This window comes from Mobula birostris, chromosome 3 (genome assembly GCF_030028105.1).
Source record: "Mobula birostris isolate sMobBir1 chromosome 3, sMobBir1.hap1, whole genome shotgun sequence".
Classification (NCBI taxonomy): domain Eukaryota; kingdom Metazoa; phylum Chordata; class Chondrichthyes; order Myliobatiformes; family Myliobatidae; genus Mobula; species Mobula birostris.
The window spans coordinates 69,216,945-69,244,741 of NC_092372.1; the positions used below are offsets into that span (position 1 = coordinate 69,216,945).

Consider the following 27,797-nt stretch of genomic DNA (forward strand, 5'->3'; position numbering starts at 1 on the left):
GCACCAGAATTCTGAAATCCCACATGCAAATTTAAGTGAGGACAACACCGACAAAGTGCTCTGTTTCTCCCGGGGTGGGGGAGGGGGGAATGAAGAGTTTATGGATGGCCGTAATCAGGGTCAAGGGCTGGTTTGAGTCTTCAGGGTTCTTGACCAGATGTTGCCTGATCTCAATAGGTGCCATCCTGACAGATACATCTTTGTAAAACCTCTCTCTGAAATATCTCCACACTAAGTCCACACAATGCCAAACATAAATGATGGATCCAAGTTAAACAGTACACACTTAAAACTGCAGAGTATGTACTCCACAGTCTGCCACTTCTGTGCGACTAAACTCATGATGCCTGCTGTATTCCTTGATATCTAATTGTTACACCAAGGTTACAGACTTATTGGTAAAACCCCCACACACAAACACTCACTAATGCTTATGCTAAAATAGAGCTCCTGGAATGAGTATACATGGTCCACTAGTGTTCTGAACCTTCAGTAACCACCCTTCTCAACTAGAGGCCCCATCTCACCAAATTAACACACAAAGTTTTATCTCTTACATAAGCACACATGCACGCTCGCTCACCACACAACTTCGTTACCTACAATTTCACCTCTCTGTCACGTTCATGATACCTAGCAACCCCATAACCACCGACCTGAGCAGGTCCGAGTGTGAGTGCTCATTTTAAAAACAATCACCCACTTAGACTGCTGAGAATGCTTTCCACACGATGAGTCGCAAGATATCCCACTTCTGACACAAAAATTGTTGCATGAACAAAGTCACTGGAGAGAAGTACTGATAGATACAAGGCACTCTCTTTATTTGACAAAATGAGATACAGCAGTCATCATATTGGTACTCCTCTCAGGGGGAAAGGCCTCCTCAACCCAACGCTACACAACATTTTATGGGCTAAAGATCAAAGGACAATTCCATATTTACAATTCATCCACAATGCTTCCTTTGAACTGCACACAAGTTTCACATCCACACCACAGGCACCCAAATAGTGAATTTAAATCAGCATTGTCAGGTCTTCCAATTAACCGCAGTGTTTTCCAATTAACTTAGTTCACCTGTTGTTCAGCGATGCATTTCAGATTTAATCCACAGTCCATATTTGAGTTCATTGCTTAACTAGTTCCTCCAGTAGTTTGGCTATTTTCGAGATAGAGCCCTCCACATTCCAGGCTCTTGTGTCTCCTGTTACTCTTTTTCAGTCATACGTAGTGTTGGTTATAAGACCATTGAGACCATAAGACATAGGAGCAGAATTATGCCATTCAGACCATCGAGACTGCTCTGCCATTTCATCACGGCTGATCCATTTTCCTTATCAGCCCCAATCTCCTGCCCTCTCCCCACAGCCTTTCACACCTTGACTAATCACAAACCTATCAACCTCCGCCTTAAATACACCCAATGAGCTGGCCTCCACAGCCACCTGTGGCAATAAATTCCATAAACTCACCACCCTCTGGCTAAATAAATTCCTCTTCATCTCTGTTCTGATGAACATCCCTCTACTCTGAGGTTGTGCCCTCTGATCCTAGACTCTCCCACCATAGGAAACATCTTCCACTCTGGCTAGGTCTTTCAACATTCAATAGGGTTCAATAAGATCCTTCTCATTCTTCTAAATTCCAGCGAGTACAGGCCCAGAACCGTCAATCACTACTCATAATTAAGCCTTTTATTCTCAGAATCATTCTCATGAACCTTCTGTGAACCTTCTCCAATCTCAGCACATCCTTTCTTAAATAAGGGGCCAAAACTGCTCACAATACTCCAAGTGAGACCTCTGCAGTGTCTTATAAAGCCTCAGCAATACATCCTTGCTTTTATATTCTAGTTCTATCAAAATGAATGCTGACATTCCATTTGCCCTCCTCACCACTGACTCAACCTGCAAATTAACCTTTAGGGAATCCTGCACGAGGATTCCCAATTCCCTTTGCAACTTGGATTCTTGAATTTTCTCCCCGTTTAGGAAATGGTCTTTGCTTTTATTCCCTCTACTAATGTGCATGGCCATACACTTCCTGACACTGTATTCCATCTGCCACTTCTTTGCCCATTCTCCTCATCTGTCTAAGTCCCTCTGCATCCTCCCTGCTCCCACAACACTACCTGCACCTCCACCTACAGTATCTTTGTATTGTCCTCAAATTTGGACATAAAACCATACATTCCATCATCCAAATCATTGACATACAATGTAAAAGGAAGTGGTCCCAACACTGACCCCTGTGGAACACCACTAGACACTGGCAACCAATCAGAAAAGGCTCCCTATATTCCCAATCTTTGCCTCTTGCCAATCAGCCAATGCTCTATCCATGCCTGTATCTTTTCTGCAATACCATGGGCCCTTATTTTGTTAAGCAGCCTCATGTGCTGCACCTTGTCAAAGGCCTCTGAAAATCTAAGTACACAATATCCACTGATTCTCTTCTGTCTATCCGGCTTAATATTTCTTCAAAGAATTCCAACAGATTTGTCAGGCAAGATTTTCCCTTGAGGAAACAATGCGGACTTTGGCCTGTATTATCATGTACCTCCAAGAACCCCAAAACCACATCCGTAACAATCAATTCCAACATCTTCCCAATCATTGAGGTCAGATTAACTGGCCTATAGTTTCGTTCCTTCTGCCTCCCTCCCTTCTTGAAGAGTGGAATGGCATTTGCAATTTTCTCGTACTCCGGAACCATGCCAGAATCTATTGGTCCTTGAAAGGTCATTACTAAATCATCTACAATATCTTCAGCTACCTCTTTCAGAATCCTGGAGTGTAGTCCTTCTGGTCCGGTTGACTTAACTACCTTCGGACCTTTCAGTTTTTCAAGCACCTTCTCCCTAGTAATAGTAACAGCACTCACTTCTTCCACCTGACACTCTCGAACTTCTGACACACTGTTAGTGTCTTCCACAGCAAAGACTGATACAGTTCATCTGCCATTTCCTTGTCCCCCGTTGCCACCTCTCCAGCATCATTTTCCAGGGGTCCAATATCTACACTCGCTTCTCTTTTTATATATATGAAAAAACCTTTGGTACCCTCTCTGAAATGATTAGCGAGCTTAGCTTCAGATTTAGTCTTTTCTCCTCTTATGGTTGTTTATAGTTACCTCCTGCTGTCTTTTGTAAGTTTCCCAATTCTCTAACTTCTCACTAATTTTTGTTTTATTACACTAGACAACAGAGATTATGCTTCCTGAACACCTTTGAGTGCAACTTATGGATTATGGGCTACCGAACATGAAGATCACTGTGAAAGGTTTCACCAGGACATTGCAGTCATGGAGAAACGGTGTCAGGCCAACTGGAATTAATCAATACTGCCTGATTATTGTTGGACACTTAAGCGAGAAACTTCAGACAGTGAGTACAAACAAAAATCATTGACAAAACATTTTTAGTTTAGTTGAACTAATGCAAAGCACCAGCACTGTTGTGCAATTAAACATATAATTTATTAAAAGGTACTTCCTTTTTTCTCCAAATTCCTACGTGATACAAGTAGTCTGAAATTATATTTGTGCTCAGCTTCAAGCGGTCTATCATAAACAAAAAAAATTCTGAGGAAGTATGCACTCTTTTTTGGTTTTATGTTGGCTTTGACTTCCCTTGTCAGCCACGGCATTCTTCCTTGTCAGCATCCTTCCTTTAGAATACTGCTTCTTCTTTGGGATGTATCTATCCTGACACTTCCAAATTGCTCTCAGAAACTCCAGCCATTGCTGCTTTGCTGTCATCGCTGGAAGTGTCCCCCTCCAATCAACTTTGTCAGCTCCTTTTTCAAGCTTCTGTAATTCCCTTTATTCCACCATAATACTGATATATCTAACTTCAGCTTCTCTTTCTCAAATGGCAATGCAAGTTCTATCATATTATGATCACTGTCTCCTAAGGGTTCCTTTACCTTAAGCTTGCTATGTATGGTTATGATTGATTTTTTGACAAGCAGAGATCACATAGAAAGATTGACATGAGGGCCAGAAACTTCCAGGTAATGCTAACTGTTCTGAAGTGCCTGTGTTTCTCAGCGTAAGCACCACTGACATGTGATTCTCCTATCAGTACTGAAGTCCTGAGCTTGCTGGCTGCTGTATGCTGAGGCATTCCCAAACACATTTCAAATTCAAAGTCCAATTTTTTTTATCAAAGTACATATATATTATCATATACTAACTTGAGATTAATGTCCTTGCAGGAACTTACAGGAATATAAAGAAATATAATTGGATTTACTAAAATCTATATATAAACAAAGACTGACAAACAAATGTGTAAAAGAAGACAAAATGTGCAAATGAAACATTAATACTAAGAACAGAGTTGTAAAGAGGCAATGAAATTGTTGAAACTCCCCAGAGGGCAAACCTGCCCACTGATTCTGCTTCTGAAGGTCATGCATAATATATGTCATTTTAATTTTTTTATTTAATTGAATGTATATAAATCTGCTAACTATTTGAAATATTTTAAAGTTTTCTATTTTATTTAATGTTTATAATAATTTTATTTTTACTGAACTGCTTTATTGATTTTTAACAGTTTGTGAATGTTTCTCAGCATTGGGGATAGCCAAAGAATTTGAAGTGAAACCTGTTAACCCAGATCTGCCAATGTGATGACATTATATTGCCGTATAGTTCATATAAACCTGTATAAATCTCACAGTTATGAAAACTAGGCAGGAAGGAGATTATAAAAGTGGACTTCCTGTAGTTAAATTCAGCTAAACCTCCATATTCCCAGGTTTTATTAGAACTCCATTGCTCTACAAACATACTCTCCTGCCTTTCCCTGCCTTCCTAATATTGATTTATGATTTACAAAGTAAAAGCCTGATCAGCAGGAAGTTGCCGATATCATTTTAAACACACTTTAGCAGTGGGTGTAGTTCAACAGCATCAGATAGAATTCTGTCTAGTTTTCTCCTCCCTGCAAGGTTGAAATGAAGTACCAGAGGAGAACTGGTGGAAGCAGGACTTTGACCAATTGAAGACTCAGCTACTGAAAGGGAGAGAAGGGAGAAAACGGAGAGAATGGAAGGAAGAATAACATAAAATGCTTAGATTTGGGGGATGAAAACTACTATTAAAAATGCAAAAGACAAGAATTTAATGGGATTTGACAATTAAAAACAGCAATTGCTTATAAGCTTTAAAGCTGCTACCATTGTAAGTGCTTACACTGACGGAAAACTAAAGCAGGTCATGCAAAAAATTGTGTTTCAGAACCAGATTGAAACTCCTGCTCTTGTATTGTTTGATTGATGCCTGTTGTCAGTCTGTAAACTATTGTCATTGGCTATACGTAATATTGCTTTGGGAGTTTGATATCACCTTTCTATTTCCCTAAAGACAAAGCTTATTTTTCTTAAAGTTAGTGACAGTGACCATGTGCTCATATAACAGTAGTCTCAAGGTCACAATAAGGTTCTAATACTGAGGACTGTCCATAGACCAATTTTCTGAAATTAAGGAACAATTTCAATTAACATGAACATTTATTTATTATCTTTCCCTTTGTAATTACAATGATACAGAATCAGAAGTGTCCCACATCCAATAGAGAAGTTCAATGGCATTAATGTACCAAGGGATGTCACATTGTTAGATAACTTACTTTAACTTATTCCCAAAGTAAATCTCTCCATTTAACTCCTGCTGTAAACTGGCAGCTTTGGTCTTAAAAGACAATGGTGTCTGTTTGACTATTATGGAGAGACTACACGTAAGCAGTTTCTGAAGACTGGTTGTCGTGTGAATTAACCAGCTCCTTCCCCTATTCCATAACTTCAGAAGACGTTTGCATTTTTGTAGTTACTTTTCCTATCCTAAAATTCTTTTAAAAATGATGTGAGAATCAGCTTAAGGTCAGATTTCTGTAGGTCGGTCCTTTCATTACCCAAGGAGGCCCAATGTTACATGCTGTATGTCCAGACCCAAGAACAGCCACATAGCAATGAAAGAGAACAGATGCCTTTGCAGAGGCTCTAGTTCAGCAAGGAAGTAGAATTTAGCCTCTGCCATTTGATTAAAAAAACCTAGAGCATTGTCTATCACTGTGGCCAAGAGCCTGTATAACAAACAATTGTCACCATTTACACTCCCTACTGTCTAACACAACTGCAGTCCTAGCCGAATTGAAGTCCCACAGCTCATATAGGTGATTAAAACTTTGTTCTGCAGATTCATCATATTCATTGCTGAAGACTGGTTGTATACAATCAATGTATATATCCCAGAGTTCAAGAGTTCAACCCCAAAAGCCACTCCACAACTGTCAGTGTAAATAGAAATGGATTAAATCCGTCAAAATGAAATCGGCCATTGACCACCAATTGCATCCTATTCATCAAGCATAACCTTTGCAGCTGACACTCACTGATAGAATGGCTGTTCTCATAACAACAGTCCTTTCTTCATGCTGATACATACCTGCTGTGCGTATGGAAGGAGGTAGAGTGCAGATCCGGCAGTCGCTGTATTATCAGTTGTAAACCGTGGTTGTTACTGCAGATTGTATCATGTATCTAACTGCTCTCTGAGTTACACCTTTTTTTATAGTAAATACGAGATATACTCTGTGAAGAATGTTTGAATAAATGTATACTCTTCATCCGAAATCCTCATGTTGGACAATGTCGGACAACGTTGGACACCCTTAGAGGTTAAGAATCCATTAATCACATCTTATTTATACATCTTCCAGCTACATGTTCTTGCTTCCCATAAGTTAACCACATGGCTGCTCTGAACTTGGGTGACCTGAGTGAGTCTCATTGAAGTAGTAGCAGCTCTTCCCACAAAATCTGCTCTTCATACTATTCACATTCACCCAGCCCAAACTAGTGTGGGAGTTACTACGTTAAGCTACACCACTTTTAAGGTCAAAATTCCTTCCCATTTTTAGAGATCATTTCCATCGATGTACAAAGGTAGCTATTTTGTATGCTTAACTGAATATTGAATCTTCAATGTTACGTATTAAACTGGGTGTGCTCATCCTTCAGTCTACATGCAAATTTGTTCAGCAGTGCATGGTCAAGAAATGAACTGAAGCAGGAAAGCCAAAGCAGATCTTACAGAGCAACTATATATCTGCAGTTGTTTCTCATGACCCCTGAATATAGAATTCAGACTTACAACTTTGCAGAATCTCTCACGGCACAGGGTTGGAATGATTTTGTGATTGGGTCCTAGCTATGGGTCCTAGCTATGCCTGCCTTTTTGTTGGGTTTGTGGAACAATCTATGTTCCGTACCTATTCTGGTATCTGTCTCCCACTTTTCCTTCGCTACATCGACGACTGCATTGGCGCTGCTTCCTGCACGCATGCAGAACTCGTTGACTTTATTAACTTTGCCTCCAACTTTCACCCTCCCTCAAGTTTACCTGGTCCATTTCCGAAACCTCCCTCCCCTTTCTAGATCTTTCTGTCTCTATCTCTGGAGACAGCTTATCCACTGATGTCTACTATAAGCCTACTGACTCTCACAGCTATCTGGACTATTCCTCTTCTCACCCTGCCTCTTGCAAAAATGCCATCCCCTTCTCGCAATTCCTCCGTCTCCGCTGCATCTGCTCTCAGGATGAGGCTTTTCAATCCAGGACGAGGGAGATGTCCTCCTTTTTTAAAGAAAGGGGCTTCCCTTCCTCCACTATCAACTCTGCTCTCAAACGCATCTCCCCCATTTCACGCACATCTGCTCTCACTCCATCCTCCCGCCACCCCACTAGGAATAGGGTTCCCCTGGTCCTCACCTACCACCCCACCAGCCTCCGGGTCCAACATATTATTCTCCGTAACTTCTGCCACCTCCAACAGGATCCCACCACTAAGCACATCTTTCCCTCCCCCCCCCCCGGCTCTCCACAGGGATCGCTCCCTACGCAACTCCCTTGTCCATTCGTCCCCCCAATCCCTCCCCACTGATCTCCCTCCTGGCACTTATCCTTGTAAGCGTAACAAGTGCTACACATGCCCTTACACTTCCTCCCTTACCACCATTCAGGGCCCCAGACAGCTCTTCCAGGTGAGGCGACACTTCACCTGTGAGTCGACTTGGGTGATATACTGCGTCCGGTGCTCCTGATGTGGCCTTCTATATATTGGCGAGACCCAACGCAGACTGGGAGATCGTTTTGCTGAACACCTACGCTCTGTCCACCAGAGAAAGCAGGATCTCCCAGTGGCCACACATTTTAATTCCACATCCCATTCCCATTCTGACATGTCTATCCACGGCCTCCTCTACTGTAAAGATGAAGCCACAGTCAGGTTGGAGGAACAACACCTTATATTCCGTCTGGTTAGCCTCCAACTTGATGGCATGAACATTGACTTCTCTAACTTCCGCTAATGCCCCACCTCCCCCTCGTACCCCATCCATTATTTATACACACACATTCTTTCTCTTACTCGCCTTTTTCTCCCTCTGTCCCTCTGACTTATACTCCTTGCCCATCCCCTAGGTCCCCCCCGCTTTGTCTTTCTCCTCGGGCCTCCTCTCCCATGATCCTCTCATATCCCCTTTGCCAATCACCTGTCCAGCTCTTGGCTCCATCCCTCCCCCTCCTGTCTTCTCCTATCATTTTGGATCTCCCCCTTCCCCTCCCACTTTTAAATCTCTTACCAGCTCTTTCTTCAGATAGTCCTGACGAAGGGTCTCGGCCTGAAACGTCGACTGTACCTCTTCCTAGAGATGCTGCCTGGCCTGCTGCATTCACCAGCAACTTTGATGTGTGTTGCTTGTGATTTCTGCGTAACTTAGTTAAATAGAATGTTAATTGTCCCACTAGCAAGTAGTTTTTGCCAACACACACAGAATGCTGGAGGAACTCAGCAGGCTAGGCAGCATCTATGGAAAAGAGTACAATTGACGTTTTGGGCCAAGACCCTTTGGCAGGGCTGAATTTTTGCCATTATCACTCAAGTTTCTAATCCTGTTTCTATTAACAGGGTTAATTTTTTGCACTCACATAAGGCCTCATTCGAAGCACCTTTACCCTCTCTATCTCAGAACCAGAATCAGAATCAGGTTTATTATCACTGGCATGTGACGTGAAATTTGTTAACTTAGCAGCAGCAGCAGCAGCCCAATGCAATATATAATCTAGTAGAGAGAGAAAGCAATGATAATAAATAAAATAAAACATGATAATATATAAACAAGTAAATCAATACGTATATTGAATAGATTTTTTTAAATGTGCAAAAACAGAAATACTGTATATTTAAAAAAGTGAGGTGGTGTCCAAAGCTTCAATGTCCATTTAGGAATCGGATGGCAGAGGGGAAGAAGCTGTTCCTGAATCACTGAGTGTGCGCCTTTAGGCTTCTGTATCTCCTACCTGATTGTAACAGTGAGAAACGGGCATGCCCTGGGTGCTGGAGGTCCTCAATAATGGACTCTGCCATGATAATAGATTAACAATGAAGATCTCCTATGTCTTTTTGTAATCACTGAGGTTTCTGATATCACTGATTGGTAATTCCCTCCTATCTTGTGTTGTCTACCACTTCAACAATTACCATTTTTGGTTTTTTATCCACACTCATTTTCAGTGCAGTATCTTTTTCACTTCCTCCATTCTTGAGTATGAATACAGAATATAAAACACAGGATAGTCCAGTGCAGGGTTTTTGAACCACCATGTCTGTGTTGACCATGATGCTAATTTAAACTACCTGAATCAGCCTATATCCCTCCATTCTCTATCTGCTCGATCTGAAACATTATCATCATATCTGCTTCCACCACCTCTGCTGATAGTGCATATACCATGCTCTGTGTAAAAAACTTGCCTCACTAATTTCCTTTAACATTTCCCCTCACCATGAATTGATGCCTCCTAGCATTAAACATTTCCATTTTGGGAAAAGGACTATCTACCCTATCTAAACTTCTCATAAATAATACAGTCACACTATCCCGTCAGATCCTCATTACTTTCAATGGCTGTGATTCTTTGCTACCTTGGTAGCCAGATTGTGGCATATGTTCTCAGAGAGTGTTTAACTTATGAAGAACATCTAGCAAAGGAAATTTCAAATAAAGCTGAAATTTCTGGAAAATAACACACCAAGAATTCTGCTGAAAGTACTCTTAGCTTTTTCTGTTCTGTGCTTGGAGATCTGCTGAACTTAGAAAGTAGCACCAATGTATCAGTTACTTTATCCTGATCTGCCACTTGGTGTTGGAGATGAAATTATAAACCCAAGAGATTCTGCAGATGCTGGAAGTCAAGAGCAGTACACACGAAATTCTGGAGGAACTCAGCAGGTTAGATAGCATCCATGGTAAGAAATAAACAGCCAACATTTCGGGCCAAGACCCTGCCTGCCCTGCTGAGGTCCTCCAGCATTTTTATGTGTGTTTCAGTGTGTCTGATATTGCATTCACGTGGCCATCTGCGGTTTGCAGCTTCAGTATTCTCATTACTGAAAGTGACAGCACACCTTCCTTTTACCCTGTAGTGCTATCCCTAGCTCACCGATGGTAAATTCAGCTGTGTTGGATCACTCAACAGAAAATCTGGACTTCAAGGCGCAGCTCTCTAGCATTATAAGTGACAGTCTCACCATTTCTATGGTCACTGGCTGTTTTAAACAAGTTCCATTGAGCGGCCTAGTGAAAGTTCACTCTGAATAAAGAAAATGTGTAAGGATGTTATTCCCCAGAGCAAAGGAGAATGTGAGGAGAGTTGATAGAGGTATACAAAATTATGAGTGGTATAGATGGGGCTAATGCAAGCAAGCTTTTTTCCGCTGCCATTGGGCGAGACGAGAACTAGAAGGCATAGATTAAGTGTGAAGGAAGAAATATTTGAGAGGAACCTGTAGGGGATCTTCTTCAGTCAGAGGGTGGTGCAAGTATCGAATGAGCTGCCAAATAAAGTGGTGGATGTGAGCTTGATTGCAAGCTTCTAAGAGAAGTTTTTTTTAAGCACATGAATGGGAGAGGTATGGAGGACTATGATCCAGTAGCAGGTCAATGGGATTAGGCAAAATAACAGTTCAGCAGGGACTAGATGAGCCGAAGGGCCTGTATTTGTGTTATGGTGCTCTGTGACTCCATGTCAGACACAGACGCTTATTGTGAATGCAGATGCTTTCTCAGAAGAACTCTACTGCTTTCTTCCAGTAATAAGAAATTTCTAGCATCAAAAAATAGAGGCTCAGGCATTGAACAGATGATGGATGGGTTTCAGTTCTCTTCCCCACTTGATCTTCTTGACCATTGGTGGTGCATGTGAAACACGTAACACAAAAGAGTACTTCTGAATTTCAGACTTTTTTTTTCATTGATAGCAAGCTTCATCACACCTCAAAATGCTCTGTTTTCTATCTATGAACTTGTATAAAAACGATTACTGTGTCTTAGATCTCCGAAGAACATTTGGCAGTTTTTTTTATCTCCACTCAACACTGTAGCAGGTGTTTCCTGTACAAGACAAGCATCTCCCCTTGTGGTCAGCCAGCTTGAGCTTACTAAAGTTTCAACAATAATGCTATTCACAGAGGCTGCTAATTCAAATGATTAAGTTGCAATATTTATTTAAGGAGCACAATATATTTAAACTAAACATTGCTTAATTTTTTGTCCAATTTTCCACAGGTTCTCCCCTCACTCATCTAAGGTGGCTTCACGAGAAGCAAGGACTGCTGAAGATCTTAAAGTATTCGAAAGACCTATATGTCTCATTTCAATCCCAGTTTTTATTACAGCCAAAAATTTTGCAGATTCCACCACTTGTTTCATAGGACACAGATCAAAGAGTCAAACAACTTCCAGCAGTGTCAGATCTAACAGTGGAGCTGGAAATGATAGAAGAGTTTATAGGTAGAGAAGATACCAAAAAATAAAAATTGAGGGGCCTCAAAAACTGCAGGTTTGCGTGAGAGTTGAACAGCATAGTAACAGATCCTTTGGCCAACCGTATTTATGCCTATCGTACTAATCTCACTTTTCTGCATTACTTCCGTATCCCTCTCTGGTCTTCTCACTGTCTAGATGCCTTTTAAATGTTGTTAAATCTTGCCTCCACCAACTCTCCAGCAGCTCATTCCAGATACCAGCTGCTCTTTGTGTCAAAAAAAAAAGATATTCCCCAGGTGCCCTTTAAGCTTATTCCCTCTCATTTTTAACTATCCAATTTCATCTGATATCTCAAGCCCCCTAATCCGGGCAATATCATTGTCAATTTTTTTTTGGTCCCTCTCAAGCTTAATTACAACTTTCTTAACATGTGCGGCCTAACCACCATTTTGTAAGTTGGTGACATGACGTCCCAACTCTTATTTGCAATAACTCAGCCAATGAATACAAGCATGCCATTTGCCTTTCTCACCAGCCTACCTACATGTGTTCCCATTTTCAGAGAAATATGTACGTGTATCCCATTGTTTCGGTGTTGTCTGTTATGACATTCATAGTGTGGGTTCTGCCCTGGTTTAACTTCCCAAAAGGCATCACTTCACAGTTGGCAGAGTTAAATTATATCTGTATTCCCTTGCCCACATTCCCAGTTGATCAATATTCAGTTGTAACCTTATACTGCCTTCTTCACTGTCCGCTATCTCACCACCTGATGTCATCTTCAAACTTACTAATCATACCACATGCATTTTCATTCAAATCTTTAATATTTATGCGAAACAACAGGTGACCCAGCACCAGTCTCTGCAGCACACCATGGTCAGAGGCCTCCAATCTGTTAAACAACCCTCAACTACCACCCCCTAGCTCCATCACCAAGCCAAGTTCTGAGAGGGCAATGATGAGCTTATGGATAGAGGGAGGTGACAACAGTCAGTTTTGTGAATTTAAGGGTGGGATGACCACAGAAATTGAAATGAAATCATCAAGTATGAAACAGCAATCAATTTTTTGAAAAGGCGTACATTTGCATTTCACCTTTTCACAATATTAAAGCTGTTCAAGTTGTATTACACAGTGAACTATGCCAGTGATTAATATTCCAACACAGGTAAAAGCCAGAGCAGCTCGCAAACAGCAGCAAAATGACCAATTAAATAATGTGGTTTGATCGCAAGGAGAGTAATGTCCAAGACCCCAGAATTTTCCCTATTCTTTGATCTCCATCCATTGATACTGTCAGACATGATGAGTACAGCAATTTCTCTTTTTATTCCATTAGTGATGAGTTCTTTGGCTTGGGCAAACAATGAAAATGGAAAAACTGTTTTACTAAGTTCATTGCAAATATTTAAGCAAGGAAACATTCCTCTATATGTTTGTCTTGAAACCTAGGGCACCTTTTCCATGATCTTATCTTATTGGTTGGTTTTCCAGACACTTAAAGTTAATTTGAAGTGTCATGTAAATCCTTGCTGATCTGACACTTCATTTCAGAATTTAAGCTTACATCAGTTTTTAAGGTTGTATGATGGATATTGTGTTCTTCAGTACAACGTGGACTGCAGATCATTGACCTAACTTAGAACTTTCAAAACCAGTCACAAATATATTTATCACAAACAAGAGAAAATCTGCAGATGCTGGAAATCCAAGTAAGACATGCAAGATGCTAGAGGAACTCAGCAGGCCAGGCAGCATCTTTGGAAAAAAGTACAGTCAACATTTCGGGCCAAAACCATTCAGCAGGATTGGAGTGGAAGAAAAAAGAGGAATCAGAGTTAGAGGGTGAGGGGAGGGGAGGGGAGAGATAAACTCAGGGTGATAGGTGAACCTGGGAAGGGGGACAGGTGATGTAAAGAATTGAGAAGTTGATCGGTGAAAGAGATACTAGGCAGGAGAAGGGTGGGGGGGCGGGATCTATAGGAGAGGACAGAAGGCCAGGGAAGAAAGAGCACATGGTCGAAGGGTCTTGTCCCAAAATGTTGACTATACCTTTTTCCATAGATAAAGGGTCTCAACCCGAAATGCAACTGTACTCTTTCGCATAGATGTTTCCTGTCCTGCTGAGATTCTCCAGTACTTTGTGTGTGTTGTGATTTCCAGCATCTGCAGATTTTCTCTTTTTTGTGATGGATTACTACACTGTGAAGTTTCTTCCAGGGTTGCCTACACTGAAGAAGTTTAAATCTTCCCTTCAACGGGAGTTCAGTGAAACCCTCTCTCACTGCTCCCCCGCTGTGATCTCTGACTCTTCAACCATGTGCTCTTTGTTCTGGCCTTCTGTCCTCTCCTATTCTTCTCTGGCCCTGTATCTCTTTCACCAATCAACTTCCCAACTCATTACTTCACCCGTCCCCCCACCTCCACTTCTCATACCTTCTAACTCGGACCCCTTTTTTTTTCACTCCAATCCTACTGAAGGGTTTCAGCCCGAAACATCATCTGTACTCTTTTCCGTAGATGCTGCCTGGCCTGCCGAGTTCCTTCAGCATTTTGTGTGTGCAGACATCCCACCTCTCCCGGAAGTTCTGGGAGTCTCCCACATATTGATAGTGGCTTCCTGATGCCCGCAAATTATATACAATATACTGGAAATCGATTTTTTTGAGAGCGAGTGAGAGAGAGAGAGAGAGAGCACGTGAGAGAGAGTGAGAGAGAGAGCGAAAGAGAGAGTGAGCACGAGAGAAAGAGAGAGAGAGTGCCATGGCAGAGTGTTCCAAAAAAAGAAAATATAAAACGTACGTCACCACAGACTACACTAAAGTGTACCCCTGCCTAACAGGGGTCAAAAATAATGACAGTGTTGCTCGCTGCACTGTTTGCAACAGTGACTTTTCTATTGTCCATGGTGGGTTAAGACTGTAAAAGACATGTTGAGGTGAGTTTAACAGGTGTCATTCATTCATTAGCATAGCTAACGTTATTTAAACTAGCTGGCTAGCTGCTAAGGAGCTACTCTATCGCAGGCTTCTCACCTCTCCCGGAAGTTCTGGGAGTCTCCCGCAAATTGATGGTGCTACCTCCCTGAAATGAGTTTTTGCAGGGTGAGATGTTTGTGTGTGATACAAATATATTTATGGAATATAAATGTGCTATTTACTGCACATCTTAAATTTCCAGTTTTGCTACAAAACATCAGGCAGAATGAAAGGGCTGAGCATATACCACTTGTTAATTAAGCTCTGACCATGGGAATTAATGCCACTTAAAAACTTACATTGAAGTAGTATCAACTCTTGTCAGGAAAAACTTGCACCTGCTGAAAGTCGATGGATCCATGAAACGTTAATAATAATGAAAACTGTGTATGTTTGAGTAATGCTGAAGCAGTACAAATTAGAAAGAAAAAAAGATTGGCTTTATTTGTCACATGTACATTGAAACATCGAAAGATAGAGTGAACTGCACTGTTTGCGTCAAACCAAATCAGAAAGGAGTGCGCTGGGCATCCCACGTGCGTCGCCAAGCTTCTGGCACAAACACAGCATGCCCACAACTCACTAACCTTAACCGTGTACCTTAGGAATGTTGGAGGGAAACACAGCACCCAGAGGAAACTCATGCGGTCACGGGAAAAACGAACAAACTTCTTACAGTCAGTGGCGGGAATTGCACCCTGATTTGTGATTGCTGATACTGTAGTAGCGTTACACTAACCGCTTTGCTATTGTGCCACCCGGTTACAATTCCATGGAATTAAAAGCACTGCCTGCATTTCTGCAGCAATCCTGCATATTTTTGTGATTCAGATATTTCTCAGTTTCCCTGAAAGATGTAATGGTCTCTGAATCAACCAGTTCAAGTAGCAAAATGTTGGTGCCGAGAAATTTATCCCCAGCTGGCAGAGCCAAACACCTGGGATAGTCGCATAGCGCATTGTACTTTCCCTCTGAAATTCATTCCTTTCAAATCAATTAAAGTACATTTCCTATGTGTGTAAAGAAATTTCATCTAAATTCCCTCTTCATCACTCTCCCCTCAATGGAAGAGATAGGTTTCCCCCATTCACTTTAGAATGATTTCTAAAAACTGGTCTAATTCTCCTCTTAGCTTTTTCTGTTTAAAACAATCGCACCAACTCTTCTGGTAACTATAACTTATCATTTCTGACCTTAATTAGTTAATGTACAATATGCTCATCTTGTAAATGTATTGTAATTTCCATAGTGGAAACCCAGTTCTGAATTTAGTACCTGGGTTGTGATCAAACTAATATTTTGTACTATACAGTATTTGCTAACACCACAAAATGTTCTTTCATACACAAAAAAGAAGTGACAGAGGGAGACTTTCACAAGAGTAAGGTAGAATGTGCGAATTATTTTGGAGCAGAAAGCATGTGCACTTTATACCTAAAATGTTGGACTGATTTCAGAAGTTTATGGAAGTTGAACCTAAAGTTTGTAAAAATGCTAAAGTTGAAGATTCAAGACAGTCTATGAGATGGGGCATTCCATGGGAAATGTAGAATGAACATACACTCTGATTGAGCTGAGGCAGCATGAATTTGAGGGGAATTAAACACAAATACAGTAACAAAAAAGGAAATGTCACCAACCCATTGAAAGCATCCAGTGGGGGAGGTTCAAAAAACACCTACTTATTAGGGAGGATAACAACGAGCAAAGGATTCTGTGGTTACTGAATACCTAATTATGAAAGTGAACAGCAGAGTATTTTACAAATCATATCCCTACTAATGTAAATGTACAATAAATAAAGAAGCTTTTTTTTGCATTTCTACTTATAATTAAATGTGACAAATAGTTTACAGTAGGTAACAGAAGAAATTTTAACAAGCAGAACTAAAGGCATAAAATAGATCATGTCTTTTAACTACACAAATAGATGTGAATAATTCAGCCTTTGTGACAGCTTTAACACTGTAGTGAAAAAATATTTGTAAAATACAGGCATTCTCAGATTTCTGGATTATTTAAGTAAATATCAAATGTGCAGATTATTTAATGGGTTCTAATGGTTTTTAGCTTTTTTCTTGTTTTGGTTAAATTATCGAATTTTAAAAGTTAACTCTAATGAGGTTAATTAAAGCTGAGAAAATGTTTTTTCATACAAAATTACAGTGGTTATGGCATTGTTGTTCTGATGTTCCTCAGTACAAGACATGAATCCTATCATTTTATGTCCAGATTAATTTCTTAATGGAAAGCAATCCACACTTCACTGCAGTGAAAAATCAATTTTGGTAGAAAAGTCATTTTCATCCGGATCTTGCAGTGCACAGCAATCCATCACTGTTTGCTGCTGATATTAGTTTTAGAAAAGATCTTACATGAATAATCACCAGGCCGAGACCTTCAATGATTTCGGAACCTGAGGCATAAACAGGACAAAACGTGAGGACAAAACCATCCTGATCCAAATAATAGAAATAAATCGACAGTCAGTTAAGCGGCATCTACAGACTGAGCAGGAATTGTCAAAGGCTTATAACTTTTACTCACTTATCAGCAATTCTCAAGTATTCAAAATTTTTTTTTTAATTTAATTATTAAAAATGTATGAAAACAAATTCTTTTAAACACATTAATCATTTCTAAAAATTTAAATTAACAAGCCATTGAGAATTTTTTAAAGATTTTTCTAATGAAATGAAAAAATATTCTTCATCTAACAAACCATAAAATGTGGGACATTTTATAATGTTACTTTTCACATTAAAACACCTGTAATATATTATTTGCAGTCAATATGCTACATTTGAATTTTGCACAGTAGTGATTTCAAACTGAGGTTCTGAGTGGTTGAGCTATCTCAACCTCTTCCTCTAGTCCATGCTATCACAGTTGTCAAACTTCGGCCATTTAATTCTCTTTATAGTCAACTTTCAACCAAGTGACATTCACGCTACAGAAGCGCCAGGTAACAATCAGTCCCAAAAAGATTGAACCTGCAGTAACTATCTAACGATCGCCAAATCTCTAGAGATCAACACCAACATTCTGGAGGTCACAATTTACCAGAACCTTAACTGCACCAGCACATAAATGGAGAGTTCGCAAAAGACTCTGTGTTTTGTAAATGTGACAAAACTCCAGATACCTCAGACCATTTACAAGGCATAATTTAGCAGTGTGATGAAATACTCTTCAGTTGCCTAAATGCATGTATCTCCATAGCACACAAGAGTCTCAGTGCTATTCTGGATAAAACGCCCTGCTCAATTGGTATCTGTCCACCTCCTTAAATATTCATTCTCTGTATTGACAACACACCTGGGCTCATCTAGGAGATGCTCTATAGCAGCTTGCCATTCGCATTTCACTCTCATTTCACAAAACCCCAACATCTGCCACCAGGAAAACCAGCAGGGAGAGCAGCACTGTGGAAATATCTTCAGACTGACCAGAGTGGTGTAAGAAGGCATCTCATCTTTAAAAGACAATTAGTGAAAGCAATTTAAATATTGGCTATTTTAGTGACCATTTAAACTAATTCCTCTCTGTCAATAAAAGTGCTGACTATGTGCTTCTTCCCAAGTTACTTTATCAAAAAGTTAGTAACATATGAGCAGCATGAAAGATGGGAATGCAATTATGTTATGCAACAAAAGCAACTGATACAGAAATATTTCCAGCTAATGGCATGTAAACAGAGGGATGACAACAAAGAAAACTTAACTCACGGTATTGTTGTACTAATTAATATCCCTTGCACTGTATGGCTGCCACATAACAACAAATGACATGACATACTGTATGTCAGGGATTAAAAAGCAGGTTCTGATCCCAAAAATATTTGTAGTAGTATAACATCATACAGCATAAGCTGGGACATCTGAACCTACACCATGCTAATTCTTTAGTTCCTCAGGGCATTCCACATAGCCCTGGAAATTATTTCTTTTTGGTTATATTTCCAGTTCACTTTTCAAAGTTACTGTTGAAATAGCTTCCAGTGCCCTTTCAGCCAACGTATTCCAAATCATACAACCAGAACACAATGACTTGTTAAGTTCCTCCAGCATTGTGTATGCTGCACAAGAAAGAAGTCTCCTTGACTTCCTCAATTAAAACTGCAACTGGAAAAAAATGTATGAATCATTTTAAGTTCTGAAAATATAAATATTGTTGAAATATATTAGACCACTAAAACTGAGCAGATTTTTATATTATCTGAAGGGTCTCTGAACTGTAATAGTGACTGTTTCCCACTGATGCGACTTGCTGTGTATTTCCAGCATTTTCTATTTCTATTTTAGATTTCCAGCAACTGCATTTTTTATTTCACTCTGTATTATCTACATTTTACTTGAAATAACTAAATTAAACTTTATATTTAATAGATACAATCTAATTATCAAAGATAGAAAATAAAATATATAGATTCCTAAATGAGAGATCTAAATACTCAGCCAACATTAAAGATATTCTTTCTAACATCTATCTATTATACTCTTTCTAATTGTTCAACAGATTTCATTCAAATCATTTAAAATATAAAACTCTCAAATCCAGATAAAGCTATTTCAGAAGAAATGAAGTAGTGAAGTAGGGTATTAGTACTATGAACTAATAATCTTATCGCCATCACATAAGCACTTTGTATAAAAATCTTCATTTATTGTATGACGTACATATAACACTACTTTAATCACTAATTAATTAATTAATCAATCAATCACTATTACACTAATTAATCACTACTTTAAAATGCCAAAAAATGTATTTTAACATAAAATCATTTAAAATCATTTAAGAAAGCTGATGTGCATTATTAGTAATTGCAGTTCACTACAGCAATTGTTGACACATGTCAAGAATTACAGGATATGCAGTGTTAATTAAACTTGACTGCTTATCACTACCACGTATATTAGAATGTACTTTTTTACCAATCAATCTTTCCTACTCAATAATTTTTAAATCTAACATTATCTTGATGTTTTCACTAATTTAGCAGTAAATTAATATATTTGTGAACACTTCAGAGAGTGAAAGCTATTATTTTTACTAAGTTTGTGATGATTTTTTTAAAAAAGAAAAAGAAGTTTGTATTGTGAATTACATAAAATATATGCTCTCAAATAAAATTTACATTAAATATTGTGTTCACTGTATTAATCACAGTTTTATAACAAATCCTAATGAAATATTTAACAGTTTTTTTTATTTTCATTTTCTAATCAAATTTCACTTAAGTCCAATACACTAGAAAACAGTTTCAGGCAAATTGGTAGTGATCTGAGCCATTAAGTTAAGATGCAGCTACCTTTTCGTAAAGTGAATATTGAACAGACGACAAACAACATAATTGGTTTTAGTTTCATAGAGTAATTAATGTGGGACCAAAAACTCAGCAATAAAGTGTTGCAGCATTGAAAGACTGCATGCATCTTATACTTACAAGGAAGAAGCTTCATAAAGTCAGAGAACAGTCCAGGGAATACTTCAGTAACACAGACAGATGCTTGCAAATGATGAAATCCTCAAGACATTTAGATTGATATTAAAATGTGATCAGTATATCCATTCAAGATCTATTTTAAATCAGGTCATAATGATGAAAAAAGGAACACTTGAGAACAAACAGGCAGGGCTGTAACGGTAGAATGATTTATCTCAGTAAAAGGAAACTAAGAATCTTAAAGAGAGAGTAGTTTTGTGAGTTGATGTCGATATTGTGGTTTTATCAGAGAAGAGCTGAACGTTGTTTTATTCCAAATGTTTGTACTGCCAAGGTAATTAAATGATTTATCCATTCAATTATTTTGTCAAGATAATTTCTGTTCAAGTGCCAATGTTAGATTTACTCTAAAATACATAATTCAAGAATTTTCAATTAATCCATTCACTTTTTTCCCTTACTCAGCCAAATGGCACCTTGTTTATTTATTTGTTTACGTATTTACTTATTCAGCTGCAGGAGAGAATAGGCTCTTTCAGCCCCTTGAGCCACGCCATCCAGCAATCTCCCGATTCAGTCCTAGTCTAATGATGGGACAATTTACAATGACCAATTAACCTTCTAGCCGGCACACCTTCGGACTGTGGGTGGAAACTGGAGCACCAGGAGAAAACCCTCACAGTCATGGGGAAAATGTACAGACTCCTACGGGCAGCGGCTGGAAATGAACGCGGGTTGACAGGAACATACCATGGTTGCTTAGTGGTTAGCGCGACGTTATTACAGCTCAGGGTGTCAGAGTGCAGAGTTCAGTTCCGGCACCTTCTGCAAGGAGTCCCTGCACGTCTTCCCTGTGGAATGTGTGTGTTTCCCCCGGATGCTCCAGTTTCCTCCCAAAGTCCAAAGACACACCAGGTGGGTTAATTGGTCATTGTAAATCATCCTGTGATTACATTTGGGTTAAATTAGGATTGTCAGGGATTGCTTGTGCAGCATGGGTCAAGAGGCTAGAAGGAGCTCCTCTGCACTGTATTGCTAAATAAAATAAATCAGTAAATGTGGATCAATAGATAATTGGAATCTTGGGGCACTGGTAGATTTTAAACAGCTGAAAGAATATTTCAGTATTTAAAATCTGTATGAATCTGTCTGTGTCAGAGTTTGCATGTTCTCTCCTTTACAGTGAGGATCTCCTCTGGAAGCTCCTATTTCGAAGAAAATCCCAAAAGTAGCTGGCAGGTTTATTGGGAACTGTGTATTAATCCTGAGTGTAGATTTCCTCCCATTAAAAAAATTAAAAACATTTAAAAAATCAAAAGGGAATAGATAGGGATGTGCCAGAGAATAACAATGGACAACAAAGATTGTGCTCCCTGAAGACTTTTGGGTGTATCTTATGGATTTTAGGCTGCTGATCATGAAAATCACCATGAAATTTCCCTATCAAGCACCGTTTTTTTAAATCGTCTATATTTGTTATTTTAATTCATAATCCAAGTCAGAATAACTGATGCCAAGAATAAGGAAGGCAGTTTTGTTGGTCCATAAGTCAAACAGGTCATCAATGACAGGCAATTCAAAGAACTTTTAGTGGGACTGGAGAAAATTGCATGGAAGATATTCAACGATGTTATTGAGAATTTTCTTGGCAACTAAAGAGCATCGACTACGCATAGCTGGTTGAAACCATGCTTCAAGCATATAAAACTATGAAGTGCAAAGTGTCACTAAAGATCCATTTTCTGCCTTCCCACTTAGACTTCTTCCCTGCAAATCTTGGCGCTGTCGGTGATGGACATGGTGAAAGGTTTCATCAGGACATTGGGGCCATGGAAAAACGGTATCAGGGCAAATGGAATCCATCATTGCTGGCTGATTATTGTTGTAAACTTAAGTGAGAAGCCTTAGACACTGAATACAAATGAAAATCATCAACAAAACATTTTTAGCTTAGTAGAACTATTGCAAAACGTCAGCACCATTATGCAATTATAATTCAATAAAAGTTAATTACCTATTTCCCCAAATTCCTATGTGATACAAGTAGTCTGAAATTATATTTGTGTTCATCTTCAGGCTGTCTGTAATAAACAGTAAAAAATTCTCAGGAAGCAGCACTTTGTCCAGTGTAACTGACAAGGGTAAAGGGAAATAAGTAGAGGGAATTGGAGCAAAAGCAACTGTTCTCTTGAGAGCTGTCATGAAAGTAACAGCTTTCTTTAGTCTCATTCAAGGGAGATTTTGAGTAGCTATACTACTGAGTTAGCTACTTCTTTTGTTCCCTTGAAATAGAGTATCTTCAAAAAATTTTGGATGTCCAGAGACTTTTTCCCCAGGGCGGAAATGGTTAATCTGGGGGGGGACATCATTTTAAGGTGATTGGAGGAAAGTTTAGGGGGAATGTCAGAGGGAGGTTTTTTATGCAGAGAATAGTGAGTGCACGGAACACCTTGCCAGGGCTGGTAGTAGAGGCAAACACATGAGGGCATTTAAGAAACTCTTAGATAGGCACATGGATAGAAAAATGCAGAACTATGTAGGAGGAAGGGTTAGAATGATCTTAAAGTAGGTTAAGAGGTCTGTGCAACATTGTGGGACAAAGAGCCTGCACTGAGCTGTAATGTTTTATGCTCTATGCTCTAACTTTCTGGTTATATTTATTTTTCAATTATGTTATTTCCAGAGTTGACAATTTTTCAGAAATATTTTCAGAAAACTTTGGGGCTTGCTGAGGATTGGCGGTACCAGTTACATGCAGAGACACCCAGCCTGGATTCTACGGTCGCCCCCACCCCCATCTCCTGTTAGATGCAATGTAAGCTGCTGGTGTGATAGACTGTCGGGATCTGGTCAGTCCCATCAACACATGGGCAGTCACTGTCATTCCCCGCAACACCCACACTTACTGCACTTTCTGCAGCTACATTGCTCACCACGGACCAGCCAACAGGCAAGGCTCACTGAGAACCAAGCTGAGCAGCAGCGAGACGGGCATTCCAGGGAGCAGTGGAGATTTAACAAGATACTGCCCGGATTAGAAAGCATCTCTTATGGGGACAGGTTGAGTGAGCTAGGGTTTTTCTCTTTGGAGATAGGGAGGCTGAGAGGTGCACAATATTAGAGGCATAGATAGAGTGGACAACCAGAGGCTTTTTCCCAGGCCGTAAATGATAAATATGATGGGGTGGGGATAATCGTAAGGCGATTGGAGGAAAGCACAGGAGGCTATCAGAGTGTTTTTACATAGGGAGTGGAAGGTGCTTGGAAAGCACCAGCTGGGGTGGTGATAGAGGCAGTTACATTAGAGACATTAAAGACTCTCTAAGATAGGCACATGGATGAAAGAAAAATGGGGAGTTATGTGGTGGGGAAGAGTTAGATTGACATTAGAGACGGTTAAAACATCGTGGGTTGAAGGGTAGTGTTCCATGTTCTATGCTCCATGTCCATTGCTTCAGGAGCTCCAGCTGAAGTGAGAGTTTGGACCAGTGTGCTGGCACAGTAGTAATGAATCTCAGGAAATACACTTTGGTGTAAGTACCTAGACGTGTTTGCATTGCAGGATGAAAAGCACTCAGCAGGTAATCAGTTTATGGCTCCGGCGTTTGGTGTGTGATACCTGCTGTGGAATCATAAACGCAGGGTTTTAAGGTGTAGAGGCAGGTCCTTTGGCCCAACATGTTTATGCCAGACACAGTGCCTATTCATACTTGTCTGCACTAATTCCATATCCCTCTGTGCCAGAGGTTCCCAACCTGGGCTCCATGAACCTCTCGGTTAGAGGTAGGGCTCCATGGAGCTCCGGGTTAGAGGTAGGGCTCCATGGACCTCTCGGTTAGAGGTAGGGCGCCATGGACCTCCCGGTTAGAGGTAGGGCTCCATGGACCTCCCGGTTAGAGGTAGGGCTCCATGGAGCTCCGGGTTAGAGGTAGGGCTCCATGGTGCTCCCGGTTAGAGGTAGGGCTCCATGGACCTCCCGGTTAGAGGTAGGGCTCCATGGACCTCCCGGTTAGAGGTAGGGCTCCATGGACCTCCCGGTTAGTGCTAGGGCTCCATGGACCTCCCGGTTAGTGCTAGGACTCCATGGAGCTCCCGGTTAGTGGTAGGGCTCCATGGACCTCCCGGTTAGAGGTAGGGCTCCATGGAGCTCCCGGTTAGAGGTAGGGCTCCATGGACCTCCCGGTTAGAGGTAGGGCTCCATGGAGCTCCCGGTTAATGGTAGGGCTCCATGGACCTCCCGGTTAGAGGTAGGGCTCCATGGACCTCCCGGTTAGTGGTAGGACTCCATGGAGCTCCCAGTTAGAGGTAGGGCTCCATGGACCTCCCGGTTAGTGGTAGGGCTCCATGGAGCTCCCGGTTAGAGGTAGGGCTCCATGGACCTCCCGGTTAGAGGTAGGGCTCCATGGAGCTCCCGGTTAGAGGTAGGGCTCCATGGAGCTCCCGGTTAGTGGTAGGGCTCCATGGAGCTCCCGGTTAGAGGTAGGGCTCCATGGACCTCTGGATTAGTGGTAGGGGTCCATGGCATAAAAAAAGGTTGGGAGTCCCTGCTCTATGCCTGTCTCATTCAAGTAACAGTCAAAATGGGTCATAAATGTCGCTACTGCTTCTGCCTCCACCACTTCCACAGGCAGTTATTTCCAGATACCAAATACTCTGAGTGTGGCAGTTAATTCCACCAAATTTAGTTTCACCAAGGCTCCTCGATGCCATACTGGGCCATATACCAGCTTGATGCAAAGGGCACTAACTCTCCCCTCACCACTGGAACTCAGCTCTCTGATACATGTTTGGACACAATGATGAGGTGTGCAGGTGAGTGGCCTAAGGGAAGCTCAGCCTGGTCATTGGTGAGCGCGTTACTGACATGTGCTACTCAACAGCATTGTCAGCAATACCACCCATCAGTTCAAGAGTCAATCAATTGGTCAGAAGCTAGCCACACTGGATTTCAAGAATAGAACATAGAACAGTTTAGCACAGAAACAGGCCCGCTGGCCCATAATATCTGTGCCAGTCATGATGGCAATTGAAACTAATTCCATTGTCTTCACATGGTCTATATATCCTTCTTTAATGATGGTGGCATAAGTCATTTACGACAACCATCATCCAGGGCATGCCCTCTTCTCGTTGCTACCATCAGGGGGGAGGTACAGGAGGCAGAAGGCACACATTTAATGATTCAGGAATAGCTTCTTGCCCTCTGCCATCTGACTTCTGAAGGGACATTGAACCCATGAACACTACATCACTACTTTTTTTCCTCTCTTTTTGTACTAATTACTTAATTTAACTAATTTAACTTCTTTAATATATATGTCCTTCTTACCATAATTTACAGCTTTGATTATTATGTATTGCAATGTAATGCTGTCATGTAACAACAAGTTCATGACATATGCCAATGATATTAAACCTGTTTCTGATTCTAATTCCATTCTCTCCCTATCCACATGCCTGTCCGAACGTTCAGATTTTGGATTTTGTTGGATTTGGAATATTTGCACCAATATAATGAGATAGCTTGAGGGTGGGACCTAAGTCTAAACACAAACTTCATTTAGATTACATATACGTATACCATGAACGTAGTTTTATATAATAATTAAAAATATTAATACCACTACCTCTGCCACCCAAGTGGACCGTCAGTGCCTGTTTGGCATTGCCATCGTTCCCGACTCTGAATTTATGTGTTACCGGTAAGCAGTCTATGTCTTACTCTTGTTCACCACACATTTATAGTGATGCAGTCATTCAGCGTGTTAGATTTTCATCAGCGATGATCTTGGCAAACTCATCAATGAATTTCTCTGGTGTTTCATGATCAGTAGAAGCTCTATCACCACAAATCTTCAAAAACTGCAGATGCTACATATCTGAACTAAAACCTGAAAGTTCTGGAAATCCACAAAAGTCAGGTTCTGTCAGTGAAGAGAGAGACAGGATTGCATGTTGGTGAGTTCTCAGTTAGACCCGGAAAAGTGAGACACCAAGCCCATTCCAGAGAGGGGGATGAGTGGTGAAAGCAAAAAGAATATTTGATAGGGTGATGACCAAGAGGACGTAGATAACATAAATACTGATAGTGCTGCCCAAGACAGCTGGTGAAGGGTTGGAGAGAGGGAAGAATAAGTAAAGCAAAGAAAAAATAAGGTTTCAACTTGGTCAGAGTCATAAAGTTATGCAGCACAGAAACAGCCTTTTGGTCTAACACATCAATGTCAAACAATGTGTCTTCCTGACCAAGTCCTATCTGCCTGCATTTAAACTGTTAGACACAAAACAGCAGTTCATGTAACTTAGAACTAAGAGAGAAAGCTAGAAATACTGAGAAGATCAGATAGCATCTGTAGAGAGAGAGGAAAACTTGAATTAATGGTAGGAGTTGATGACTGTACATGAGAACGGTTTTAACATAAACATGGAGATCATTTATCTTTGGTGGTTGAACTCATTACTCAGTCTCCAAAATTGTGACATGCCTAAACAGAGGATGAGAAGCTGACCTTTCAAATTTGCATTGAACTTTACTGAAACAGCACAGAAGTTCAAATTCAGAGAGATCAGTAAGAGAATAAGATGCAGAATAAAGCGACAGGTGACCGGAAACCCAGGGGTACCCCTGCAGTCTGAACAGTAGCATTCTGCAAGATGGTCACTTATTCTGTGTTTGGTTTCTCCAATGTGCCATTCAAATACAGTTGGATAAATTAGAAGATGTGGCAGTGAATTGCTGTTTCATCTGGAATGAATGTTTTGGATGCAGGATGATGATAAGGAGAAAAGCATTTGTTGACCATCCTGCAGTGGCATGGAAAAGTGAATAAATGGAGATGAAAGGGTGCACCAGGGAGTCACAGAGGGAATAGTCCCTTCAGAATGCTGGAAGAGAAGGCAAGAGAAAGACAGGTTTGGTGATGGTGTCTCACTGAAAGATGATTACTGGATGTGGCGTAGAAGGTGAGAACAAAGGGAGGTCTTTCACTGCTCTGGATGAGAGGAAAAAGGAAGGGCACAGATGTGTGGGAAATAGAATTGAGAACCATCAACAATGATAAAAGAGAAACCACGGTTAAGAAAAAAAGAAAGTATCATAGAAGTACCTGTGTGAAATGTCTCATCGTCAGAACATGCATGTTAGAGCCGGAGAAAATGGGAGAATGGAATGGAGTCCTCAGTAGGCAGCAGGGTGAGGAGGTGTAGGCAAATTAGCTGTCTGTAATCTCTGAAAGGGAGGAAGAAAGTGTTTTGCAGCGAAGCCGGAAGTGGAACTGCAGATTGTGGCAGCATTGAAATAGAGCGACTTAATGTTGTTGCTGTGTAACAGTCAAAAAGAAACAAACTGTTTAACATGGAGGAACTAAGGGCAATCAAAAACCCTTAGTTACAAATGATTGCAAGATTGAGCCCAGAGTTAGCCTGCTGCCTGATGGATTGAAGAAGTGTGCAATGCAACCGTATTTATTGTAACTTTTATACAAATATGTAACTTTTCAAATGAAAACGATTGTTAACCCTTTAATA

At 40.5% G+C, this 27,797-nt stretch overlaps 1 long non-coding RNA gene across 13 annotated transcripts in view; it reads right to left on the minus strand.

The window, feature by feature from the left end:
* Nucleotides 1-27,517, minus strand: part of LOC140195099 (uncharacterized) — a 58,162-nt gene extending 30,645 nt beyond the window's left edge. For 3 of the 13 annotated variants that reach the window (XR_011885365.1, XR_011885361.1, XR_011885355.1), the window contains exons 1-3: nucleotides 27,377-27,513; nucleotides 22,285-22,351; nucleotides 20,271-20,351 (exon numbers count right to left, since the gene is read on the minus strand). This is a non-coding gene — a long non-coding RNA (uncharacterized lncRNA). Of the gene's footprint in view, nucleotides 1-17,196; nucleotides 17,238-18,139; nucleotides 18,297-20,270; nucleotides 20,352-22,284; nucleotides 22,352-25,897; nucleotides 26,195-27,376 lie in introns of all 13 variants that reach the window. The other 10 variants (XR_011885363.1, XR_011885359.1, XR_011885356.1 and 7 more) reach the window with 9 other exon arrangements.
* Between the last annotated feature and the right edge of the window lie 280 nt (nucleotides 27,518-27,797).